We start from the raw sequence: 12,572 nt of genomic DNA on the forward strand, positions 1-12,572 counted from the left end.
ATAATCCATGTCAATAAGATGGTTAAAAAAGGAGCCTAAAGAGTCAATGGCTACCTCTGACTCGGAGGTGTCTTCCAGGTGAAGCAGGTCCGAGGCGCTAGGTTTACTCCCCTTCTTGCGGGGAGCGGCTTTCCTGGCGGCTTTTTTAACCTTTCTGGCTTTCTTAGCAGCTTCATGGTCATACTTGACCTTCCAGAATTTATCATTAGCCTGTAAAATACAACAAAGGTTTTTGAAGTTAGGACGAAATCGTTAAAATGGAAGGTGAGGTGTTCAGGTCAATAGTTTACCGCTGGGGCCGGGTTAGCCTTGCAGAAAGGACTTAAGCCTGTCCTCCCGCAATCTGCCAGGCTCTCGTTCAGAAGAGACTTGGTCATATCATCAATGACGTCCTCAGGTAAGTCGTCGGGACTGTGCCAAAGAGGATCATCCTTCCGGCCCGTGTAATCACACATTAAGCCGGGGCGGCGGCTTAAAGAAATCACCCGCCAGGCAATCCAGACCCGGACCAGATCAATGCCATTCAGGCCGTTCCCCAGAAGAGCTCTGATCTTGTTAATGGTGGGAGTAAGTGGCTGGCGTTCAGCTTGAGATAGTTTATCTGGCAAGGGGTGATTTGATTCCAGACGCAGGGCGCGAAAGCCGGGTAGTGGATTCTCATCAGCCGGAGAAGTGTCTTGGCAGTAGAACCATGTCTGGTTCCAGTCCTTCGGGTGGCTTGGCGGCTCAGTATAAGGAAAGAGACAATCTCTCCGTCGTTGGATTGAGATTCCACCGAGCTCCAGGCTGGGCCCATTGGCACATTCATTTTGGCGGTTCAGATAGAATAACTCTCTAAAGAGTAGTAAGCTGGGCTCTTCTCCAAGGTACACCTCACAGAACACTTGGAAGTTACAAATGTTTGACACGGAATTGGGTCCAATGTCTTGAGGTCGCAGGTCGAAAAAGTGCAGAACATCTCTGAAGAATTTTGAGCTGGGAGGAGCAAAGCCCCGGGTCATGTGATCAGCAAATATGACAACCTCTCCGTCCTTGGGTTGAGGTCTCTCTTCGGACGGGTCAAAAGCACGATAGGACATGACCTCTTTCTTGGGCAGGTAACCCGTTTTCACGAAGTCAGCTAAGGTGCTATCAGTAACGTTGGATCTAACCCAGTTGCATGTAATGGGCACCTTGGGAGCCTTGGGCGGCATTGTGAAGGATGGAAGCCTATGACAAAATAAAATTTCCGGTTCAAATTTAAGCCGGAGGAAAATTTTGGTTCAGTATTTAAGGTGGCGGCTTATGAAGGGGCCTAATGATTTATGGCCAATTGTGTCAGGTTATTTAAGCCACTATGGATATCGTGAGAAATTAAGTTATTTGACTCTGTTATGGATGACCCGGAATATTCATGAAACATCGCCTTTTTTAAGCCGGTGATATGAGCCGCCATAGCTAACAGATGCAATTTTTGCCTAAGTGTTGCACAAACAAGTTTCGCAGGTTGCAGTAGTTATTTTGGATCAAACGGTCGTCCAGAAAGGAAAATTATCTAGACCTAAAAACTGGCACAGAGAAGTTCATAAGTTCTAATGAGGTCTCTTTTGCAAGCAAAAGGGATCTGCTAGTATTGGAAATGGGTGCGAAACCACTACCGCAGGAGTTCTGTACTGTTCTTCAAATCAAAAGAAGTCGCGGTGGAAGAACTATAAAAGAACTGAGATGAACTATGAAGAACAGGGATGAATGCGGAACCCTAATGTGGATCTGACGTTTGAGAAGAAGAGGACTTACAGTTGCAGGTTCACTGCGGAGAGTCGCCGCCGTTCTCTGGACTAGCTCAGGTTGATGCAGCGGCCGAGGCTGAGGAAGACGAGAGGCGCGGCGGCGGAGCTCGGGCTCTGAGGCGTTGAGAGGAGGAAGACGATGGAAAGGGAAGAGTGAGAGAGGACCCGGTCGGGCCTATTTATAAGAGACGGCTGATGAGTGGGCGCGAGAAATGAGGAGGCTGAAGACATGATTATCCAGCTGCAAAGGCGCCTCGATTTTCGGGATAGTTATTAAGATAAGGATCCGTTGAGATACGTTGGACAGAACGTGCATTAATGGCGGATGACGTCACGGCGAGTTACCGAGAATCCAGAAGATGACGTCATGGCGGGTTATAACCTTTGCGCAAATAGAAGCCGGAAGATTTTTTCTTAAGGTATCAAAGATTGACATGAACCGGTTCAAATCAATCTGGGGCCTAATGTTGAGGATATAGCTACTGGTGTAACCCGCCGTAGATGGGCCAGGTTACGTTGCGACAGCTCTTCGTTCAGAAGCCCAAGGACAGGTTAAGGATGGCGGTTTAGTAATAGGTCTAAGGCCCAGAGGCGGCTTAAGGCCCGTAGTGGTAAACCGTCGTTGTGGCATGACTTGTAGTGTAAGGCAAGAATAGTTAAGGGTCCGGGCCGGACACAGTTTATGAGCCGGCCGGGACTCTGAGAGCCGCTGGGTGTTAACCTCTCTATATAAAGGGACGACCCGGCGGCAGTTCAGGATAAGTAAGATCCGATCGATAGCCAAGCAGAGCGGTTTAGCTCCTGGTCATCGAAACCCTAAGCAATACCACCTCAACTGGAGTAGGCTTTTACCTTCAACGTAAGGGGCCGAACCAGTATAATCCTCGTGTCCTTTGTCCCGTTTAACCCCTTTAAGCTTCCTAGTTGCGATGGCTCCACGACTAAGTCCTTGCACGAGGACATCTGCCGTGACAATTCCACGACAGGTTAGGGGTTCATGGCAATTTGGGAGGCTTGAAGAGCAAGTGATAGGTAGCGCAACATAGCGATAGAATGAAGCAACTAGCATAGCAATGATAGTAATGAGATCCAAGGTGACGGTCATCTTGCCTGAAATCCCGCTAGGAAGAAGAACGATTCCATGAAGAAGATGAATCCACGAAGACGAACCAAGCGTAGACGAACGAATCCTCACGATCGCAACGAAACGGGAACTATCGAGAAGACGCACACAACATGGTAAACACACCACACAAGAACAAGGCATGATGCTCAAGCAAGTATGATGCATGACAAGGCTAGATGAGGCTACTCATGGCAAGGGATGATGCATACAAGAACAACACATCAAAGCAAGTTTAAATGAGGCCGGAAACAACATATAACAATTCCGGTAAGTCCTCATATGCAAATTTCGAAATTGGTCCAGAACTGAATAAACCTTATGTTCAAGTTGTTAAACAGCAAGTTAAAATGCACCATGATGATCTACACGAAATTGTAGTCAAGTTACATATAAAGATTATTTAATTTGGAGCTACGGCCTAGAAGATATAAGCAAAACAAGTTAAACATGGCATTTATGCAAAATGCATCCAAACATCAAGAAAACACCTCAAAACAAGGATGCAACATGATAATATGAAACTACATGCAATTCTAAGCAAGTTTCATATAGAGCACACTCAAAACGGAGCAACGGTGCAACACATACACTCCAAACAAGATATAACAACAAACTGTCTAAAACAGCAACAAGGCATCTTGCAAGCACCAAAACAACATGCTACAGCAACCTAACATGAGAGAAAAAGGCATGGACATGATGTACAGGTAACGCATGACAAAACATGAACATTGACCTATCTCCAGAAACCACTAGAACATGCTCAAAAGGACATGGCAAGATTGCAAATAATAACAGTTTCACAGACTTGGCAGAAATCACTGGACATGGCAGAAATAACATCAGGTTGCAAAGTTTAGAGGTATCAAACAACATGCTACAGGAACTTATCATGGCAACCAAAGGCATGACATGAACCTACTGATTGCATATAATAAAAGTCCCTTACTGATCATGAGCTAAAAAGGCACAGAAAATATGATGGCACCCATGTAAACATAGCAAGTTATATGACAGATTCAGACTTAGAAGAAAAATAGAGCATGGCAGAAATAACGATAAGTAGGCATGTTGGTGAGGTTGAACCACTCACCACAGAGCATTACATGGCATGAAAAGGTAACAAACAGCAAGATGGAATAAATATGAAGCTAAGCATGGCAATAGCATAGTCATAGGGTACATGGATCACTAGCAACGCACAGGGCAATAATGAACTTCATGTTAACAGGCTGACAACAGCATTATTTCGCAACTTTAGAGCATAATTGCAACAAGCTACAGCAGGCTATAAATGCAAAAAAGGGCATGGATGGATTCATCATAACATGTATAAAAAAATATCCTTAGTGAATATCTCCAGATCATTCATAGAATGACTTGTAGCAGCAGGTTTACTTGGCATCACAACACAACAGACTTAGACTTAGCAGAAATGACCAAGTCAAAGAAATCAGCAACATCACGGAGACTACTTTGCATGCTTGTGCTAGTCACCACATTGATCACAAAAATACATGGCAAGCACCTCTGTAAAGATGGCATGATGTATAACAAAACACTAGATATCAAGCTCAAAAGATGCACACCCAAAATGCAATGAAAAAGGCAAATCACCAAGTTCTGATAACAGACAGCAGATAACATCACGTAGCAGTCTTGCAACGATGATTAGGGCATCAAGATGAGCTCAAACAAACATGGCACAATGGAATGAAATGTAGAGCATCTCTCAATGAACATTTTGACATATTACATGCACAAAACGGAGCAGTACACATGGAGATATAACATGTTGAATAGTGCACCAGAATGTATGATTTATTAGGACTTAGCAGAAATCGACCTCGAGGGGGCGAAGTCAACGCGGTGGGTCGGGTCTGGCACGGGCCCAGAGCGGCGAGGGGCCCCGGCGAGCTAGGCGGGGTCGGAGGAGGCGGGGAACGCCGAAAATGGCCGGAGACTCGCCGGATTCGGTGGTGGCGACGGGGACGAGTGGGGCTGCGAGCTCGGAGCTCCGGCGGCGGCGGCATCCTGCGGGAGAGAGGGAGGCAGTGGGGGAGGAGGAGAGGAGGACGGGAGACGGCGGAGGTGGCGACCTGGCCTCGCAGAGGATGGCGGCGGGGCGGAGGAGCTGCTGCTCCGGCGATGGAGCCGCGACGGCCCAGCGGTCAGGCGGCGAGGAGAGGGAGGAGCGCTGGGGCGCTCGGGCAGGCGGCGGCGTGGAGCGGGGCGCCTCGGGCCCTGATGGGCTTCGCGGGCTCGCCCCGGGCCTGGGCGGGCCGCGCGCCTGGGAGGCGCGGGGAGGACAGGAGGCGAGCGGGGAGGGCACGTGGCCGCGCCTGAGTGGCCACGGGCGGCGGCTGGCCTATATGGCAGCGCCAAGTGGCGGGACGGCGGTGGTCGGCGCCGGAAAATGAGGGGGAGGCGGCGGAGATCCCGAGGAGGAGGGGGATTGCGGCTGGAGGTTAGGGGAGGCTAGGGCCTGCCCAAAATGGCACGGGGAGGGGTTTATATAGGAAAGGGAGTTAGGATTAGGGTTAGAAGGGCTTTCGGAGCCCTCCGATCGCAATCGAACGGTTCCGGACGCGAGGAGGGGTAGGCTAGGCCTAGGTGGGCTGTGAGAGAGAGGCTTGGGCTGAGAGGAGAGAGAAGAAATGCAGCCCGGCAACGGTTTCGGAGACCAAAACATCCGACGAAGATACCGGCAGCGGTACCGCTATACGTTTAACGGCTGGGCAGACAAATGGACTCTGAATGCGACGAAACTTGGCAGGCGGCCTACCTACACTATATTAAGACCACATGCCAACTTACATCCCATTCCGAGAACATTTTTATTCCACTTATAAAATAATATTTCGGAGGTGCCGCGGGCGCGTGCGAGTGTGTCTGGACTCCGAACGGACAACGGAGAGAACCGGGAGGATCCGAACGAATGCAAGTTTTGAAAAGCATGCAGATGATGACATGGCAAAATGCAACACGCAAGCAAATGACATGGCAACAAAGGTGAATAACTGGGTGACACGTGGCGCATCGAATCCGGGGCGTTACACATCATCTGGTTGTTCAATAGCGCCGGACACTCCGGCGCCAGGAACTATGACCATAACAACTTCTTCGTCGTGTTCCTCTCCTGGGCTCAGAAGAACTGCGTGGCGTCGGCATCACTCCTCGGAAGATCCGCAAAGGTGTCTAGATAACTCCACAATCGAGTGGAGCAAAGCATATCTTTGACCCCCAAATATACTCTGCAGAAGAAAGGGCTTACCAGCCACTATCTATTCGGCCTGCCGGATCTCTTCATGAGCACTCCGGGACTTGGTCCGTGCCTCCTTGGCCTCATTGAGGGCTTTGGCGAGTTCGGCCGCTTGCGACGTACTCTTCTCCTCCAAAGCCTCGCACTTGCCGATGGCGTCCTTCAGTTCTTGCTCCACTTCGGCTACCCTCTCTTCGTGCTGGCAGCGGGCGACCTGTTTGGTCTTTAATTCCGCAGCCGCTTTGTCAGCGGCTGCTTTATTCGCCTCCTCCTTGGATTGGGCAAGGGCGCTCTTGAGGGTCTCGACCTCGGTCGCGCTACCTGCACTCATAATCACAATAGTACATGAGTTACACTCTGATCTTGCATATCACTTCAGATATATAATCAAACTCTTTTAAAGTACACATACCATGCGCCTCATCGAACCGCTTGTTCACGTGGTCGATCTCATCATCAGCCAGCTTAAGTCTCTGATTGAGGTCGAAAACTTCAGCGGCCTGGGCGGTTGCCGCCAACTGGGAAGCCTGTTATAAAATAGATAAGTACGTCACCTCTTCGGAATACTATGTGATCCTCTGTTCGGCTTTTTTCAAAAGCCGGACAGAGTTTCAGGGGCTACTATCAATATACAGGAATATTTCCTATATATGAAAAGCGTCTGTGAGCATTACGTCGCATACCTCGAAGCCTGTTAGTAGGCTGGTGAAGGCTTCGTTCAGCCCGCTCTTGGCGGACTGAACCTTCTCAACCACCGAACCCATCAGGGTGCGGTGCTCCTCCACGATGGAAGCACGTCGTAGTGCTTCCACCAGAGCATTCGGCGCCTCCGGATTAGTGGAAGTCACCGTCGGAGCTGATGCTCCCCCCTCCTTCAAAGAGGGCTGCTCGCCCGATTCCGGAGCCGCATGGGTCTCCGGAATGATGTCCGGCTGGGGGCCGGACTGGTCAGGGCCCCCGTCGTTGGTCGCCATGGGGATCGCACCCCCTATGTCTTCGGCAGCTGAGGTATTACCCTCGGGCGTCGTTTCGGTAGCCTCGCCCACCCCTCTGTGACCTGGAGAGGTCCTTCAGGACAACACATCGGTGTCATCCATAATGATTGGTGGAGAGGCTCGCGGAGGCGTCTTGCTCTCTGCCATCTCGGGTGGCAGAGAGCTCCCCTCAGATAGTGAAGGGTTGGGGAGGTCGCGAGCAGGGCTGAAAGGCATACAGTGTAATATGTTATACTATAAAAAACATAAAGGACCGAAGACATATAATAAATCCTTTGATACTTACGATTCGGCCAGGGGCTTCACCCTGGGGCGTCTCTTGGGGATGGGTTCGGTTTCCGAATCTGAACCATCCGAGAGGGTTATCTTCCCCTTCTTGGGCGCCTCCTCCTCCGGGTCTGTGGAGGCTGCCCTCTTCTTCTTCCTCCCCTTAAGAGGGGAGTCACTTTCCGCCTCCTCCTCCTCCTCATCTTCATCTTCCTCATGGGAGGAGGGGATTTCGGTCTCTCCGGACACTACGTCCAAAGGACCTTGTGGCGGAGGTCGCCCTTGGCCTCCTTGCCCTTCTTCTTGGCCTTCTTCTCCGGCACCTGATAGGGCGCCGGGACCAGGCATCTTCGTCAGATGGGGTTCGTTCGGATCTTCAGGCAGCGGTGCCGGACACTTGATCCGCTCCGCCTTTGCTATTCAACCCTGTACGAGGGATGGAAAACTCATTATGTCTGAAAACTTCTTGATCGAATATATATATTCAGGAATAACACACTTACCGGTGTGGCCGGATTCTCGCTGTCAAGACCGATGTCTTTGGTCTTCTCCAGCCATGCTTTCTGGGCCTTGAAGAGCAGCTTCCAGATATCTTCGCGTGTTGTGCCAAAGAAGTGCTTCAGGGTCCGAGGATCTTCCGGATTGAACTCCCACATGTGGGAGGGCCGGAGTTGGCAGGGAAGAATCCGGCGCAAGAGCATCACCTGAATCACGTTGGTGAGACTGGTGTTCTTGCCTATCATGTTTGAGATGCGCTTTTGTAGCATCAACACTTCCGCTGTGGATCCGTAGTCCAGACCCTTGTTGGTCCATGACGCGAGCCGCATAGGGGGTCCGGATCTGAACTCAGGAGTGGCCGCCCACTTGGCATCGCGGGGTTCGGTGATGTAGAACCACCCTGTTACCACACCTTGACGGTCTCCACGAAGGCCCCTTTAGGCCAAACGGTGTTGGGGAGCTTGCTCACCATGGCGCCACCGCAGTCCGCATGCTGCCCGTCGACCACCTTCGGCTTCACATTGAAGACTTTTAGCCATAGACCGAAGTGTGGGGGATGCGGAGTAGCGCCTCGCACACGACGATAAACGCCGAGATGTGTAGGAAAGAATTTGGGGCAAGATCATGAAAATCTAGCCCATAGTAGAACATGAGGCCGCGGACGAAGGGGTGGAGGGGAAACCCTAGCCTGCGGAGGAAGTGAGGGATGAATACAACCCTTCCACCGGGCTCCGGGGTGGGGATGACTTGCTCCTTGGCAGGGAGCCTGTGTGCATGTCCGCAGACAGATATCCCGCCTCCCGGAGCTCCTTGACGTCCTTCTCCGTGATGGAGGAGGCCTCCCACTTGCCCTTCGAACCAGATCCTGACATGGCTGGAGAGGTTGGCGGCGGTGGGAAAGATTGAAGTTTGAGTGCTGGAGCTTGAAGATGGCAAAGCAGGAGAAGGAAGAAGGTGTGTGAAGAAAGAGGAATCTTTATCCTCTTATATAGGCAGTGAATATCAGACGCCCCCCCCCTCAAGCCTTAAAACTCGCCTGTTCCCGAGGGGTCGTGCGAATGGCACGGTTGGATTACCCAAAACCGTATTGATGAGGATCCCGCGATAAGCGGACACAATCTCTGTTTTGACAAGACGTGTCAATAGAGGCTGTGCCTTGAAACACGAAGCTGGAGGCGAATGAACGGTTTGAAATGTTAAAGAGGCTAGACGTGACGTTTTGCCGAAAAGTTGTCAGTTGACAGACATTATTTTGATTAAGTATGTTGCCTTCCTGGCTGAGGGTTGTGACTGTTATACAGAGCCGAATACAGTTCTTTTGTTCAGAAGATTGCTTTGAAGTATTCAGGAGGAGGAACCCGCCTTGCAATGCCGAAGATAACCCGCGTGCCGAACATATCGTCATTGAAGACTGGTTCAAGGGCTACTGAGGGAGTCCCAGATTAGGGGGTCCTCGGGTGTCCGGGATGTGTGATGTGGGCCAGACTGATGGGCCGTGAAGATACAAGGCAGAAGACCTTCCCCCGTGTCCGTGTAGGACTCTCTTATGCGTGGATGGCAAGATTGGTGTCCGGATATGTAATTTCCTTCCTCTGTGAACCGACTCTGTACAACCCTAGGCCCCTCCGGTGTGTATATAAACAGGAAGGTTTAGTTCGTAGAGGCTATCAGAATTTACATTGGCTAGATAGCTAGGCTTTTGCCATTACGATCTCGAGGTAGATCGACTCTTGTAACCCCTATACTCATCAAAAATAATCAAGCAGGAAGTAGGGTTTTACCTCCATTAAGAGGTCCCTAACCTGGGTAAACATCGTGTTCCCCCTGTCCCCTGTTACCTTCGATCCTCAAACGCACAGTTCGGGACCCCCTACTCGAGATCGGTCGGTTTTGACACCGACTCGAATCAGAACGCTGACACGTACTGGAGAAGGATCAAGACGGCGTTCAATGAGCGCAAGTTGGTCGACCCCTACTTCGCCAACATCCACATGGAGCGCGGCGACAAGGCCATGGTGAACATTGGCGATCATCCAGGCGGGCTGCAACAAATGGCATGGGATCGTCGAGGAGGTCGCGGCTTGTCCGAAAAGCAGCGCCAACGTCGAGGATCAGGTATGTCCAGCCGCCGGCTTGGTTCTTTTGCAGTTTACGTCGCCGACACTTGTTCTTTGGCTGTGTAGATGGTTCGAATGTTCAACATGTATCGCCAGGACAACAGCGACCGGGAGTTCAAGTTCCTTCACGTGTTCTCTAGGATCAAGTCGTCCGGGAAGTAGAGGGAGGTCCGGCTCACCCTCGCCAAGGCCAAGGAGACATACAAGCCAGACGCACCTGGCCCGGGGGCGGCGGATGGGCGCCCTGATGGCAAGAAAAGAGCCAAGGCGGCAAGGGACGCGACACCCACTGCTGAACGACTGCAATCATCGATCGAGCAGTGCATCGCCGACGCCAAGAACATTGCCGCAAAGAGGGAGGAGAAATCTGACGCGTGGTGGTCTGATACATCTCCAACATATCTATAATTTTTTATTGTTCCATGCTATTATATTATCTGTTTTGGATATTTTATATGCATTAATATGCTATTTTATATTATTTTTGGGACTAACCTATTAACCTAGAGCCCAGTGCTAGTTTCTGTATTTTTCTTGTTTTTGAGCTTCGCAGAAAAGGAATACTAAACGGAGTCCAAACGGAATAAAACTTCATGATGATTTTTCTCAGACCAGAAAACACCCAGGAGACTTGGAGTTCAAGTTAGAAGAGCCACGAGGCGGCGACAATGGTGGAGGGCGCGCCCTAGGGGGGGCGCCCCCTATCATGTGGGCCCCTCGTGACTCCCCTAACCTAGTTCTGCCTCTTATATATTCACATATATTTCCAAACCACCAGAAGCATCTTGGGGCCTTTTCCGGCATCCTGCCGGAGGGGGATTCAATCACGGAGGGCATCTACATCAACTCTATTGCCCTTCCGATGAAGCGTGAGTAGTTTACCTTAGACATACGGGTCCATAGCTAGTAGCTAGATGGCTTCTTCTCTCTCTTTGATTCTCAATATCATGTTCTCCTCGATGTTCTTGGAGATCTATCCGATGTAATCTTCTTTTGCAGTGTGTTTGTCGAGATTCGATGAATTATGGATTTTTGATAGGCTTATCTATGAATATTATTTGAATCTTCTCTGAATTCTTATATGCATGATTTGATATCTTTGTAACTCTCTTCAAATTATCGGTTTGGTTTGGCCAACTAGATTGGTTCGTCTTGCAATGGGAGAGGTGCTTAGCTTTGGGTTCAATCTTGCGGTGTCCTCACCCAGTGACATAGTAGAGGTAGCGAGGCATGTATTGTATTGTTTCCATCGAGGATAAAAAGATGGGGTTTACATCATATTGCATGAGTTTATTTCTCTACATCATGTCATCTTACTTAAGGCGTTACTCCATTCTTTATGAACTTAACTCTAGATGCATGCTGGATAGCGGTCGATGTGTGGAGTAATAGTAGTAGATGCAGACAGTAGTCGGTCTACTTGACACGGACGTGATGCCTATATTTCATAATCATTGCCTTGGATATCGTCATAACTTTGCGCTTTTCTATCAATTGTTAGACAGTAATTTATTCACCCACCGTATTATTTGCCTTCAAGAGAGATGCCTCTAGTGAAACCTATGGCCCCCGGGTCTATTTTCCATCATATTAGTTTTTGATCTACTATTTTGCAATCTGTTACTTTTAGATCTATAAACCAAAAAACCCAAAAATATTTTATCTTTTGTTTATCTATCTCTATCAGATCTCACTTTTGCAAGTGACCGTGAAGGGATTGACAACCCCTTTATCGCGTTGGGTGCAAGTGTTTGATTGTTTTTGCAGGTATTGGTGATTTACGCGTTCTTCTCCTATTGGATTGATACCTTGGTTCTTAACTGAGAGAAATACTTATCTCTACTTTGCTGCATCACCCTTTCCACTTAAGAAAAACCAACGCAAGCTCAAGAAGTAGCACAGTCGGCGTTGATGACGAAGCAGGACGTGAAGCTCGACCTTCTCAGGACCAACGTCGCCGCAAAGAAGAGGAACACCCACTTGGCGTTCTTGATGGCGGCAGACATGTCGACGATGGACGAGCAGGTCAAGGCGTGCTACCTAGCGGAGCGCGGCCTCATCTTGAACCAAATGCCCGGGCCGGCGTCGACCACCGCCCCTATGCCCATGCCGGCACCAACGCCGACGCCCAGCCCCGATGAAGCGGTGCCGACGCCGACCACCAGCCCCAGCACAGAAGCCAAGCCAACACCGAGCACGCGTGCGTCCACGCCGACCCCGGCTAGTCCCACACCAGAGGAGCCCGCCGTTTGATGCTTTCCGTGTCCATACTTCCTTCCTTTTGATCGTCGAACTTTCGGGTATGTTTGATTGCTGAACTGTGGCTTGATGATGCTAACTTGTGGCATGGTGATGACCGAACTTGTGCCTTTTTTTAGTAGCCGGAAAGACTAGTTTGAATTTTTTGGGCGTCTGAGGCCAAACCCTGGAGGCGCGGCTGGAAACTCGATCACCCCCAGGACGTAAAACCATCGGCGCAAATGCAAAAACACGATCGTCGGATGCGTTGGGAGGCCGGACGAGTGAAGATGCTCTAAC

The 12,572-nt window shown here is 50.1% G+C and overlaps 1 pseudogene; it reads left to right on the forward strand.

The window, feature by feature from the left end:
- LOC141021684 (uncharacterized) overlaps window positions 1-12,287 on the forward strand; it is a 62,307-nt pseudogene extending 50,020 nt beyond the window's left edge.
- Window positions 12,288-12,572: the final 285 nt, after the last annotated feature.

This window comes from Aegilops tauschii, chromosome 4 (genome assembly GCF_002575655.3).
Source record: "Aegilops tauschii subsp. strangulata cultivar AL8/78 chromosome 4, Aet v6.0, whole genome shotgun sequence".
Classification (NCBI taxonomy): Eukaryota; Viridiplantae; Streptophyta; class Magnoliopsida; order Poales; family Poaceae; genus Aegilops; species Aegilops tauschii.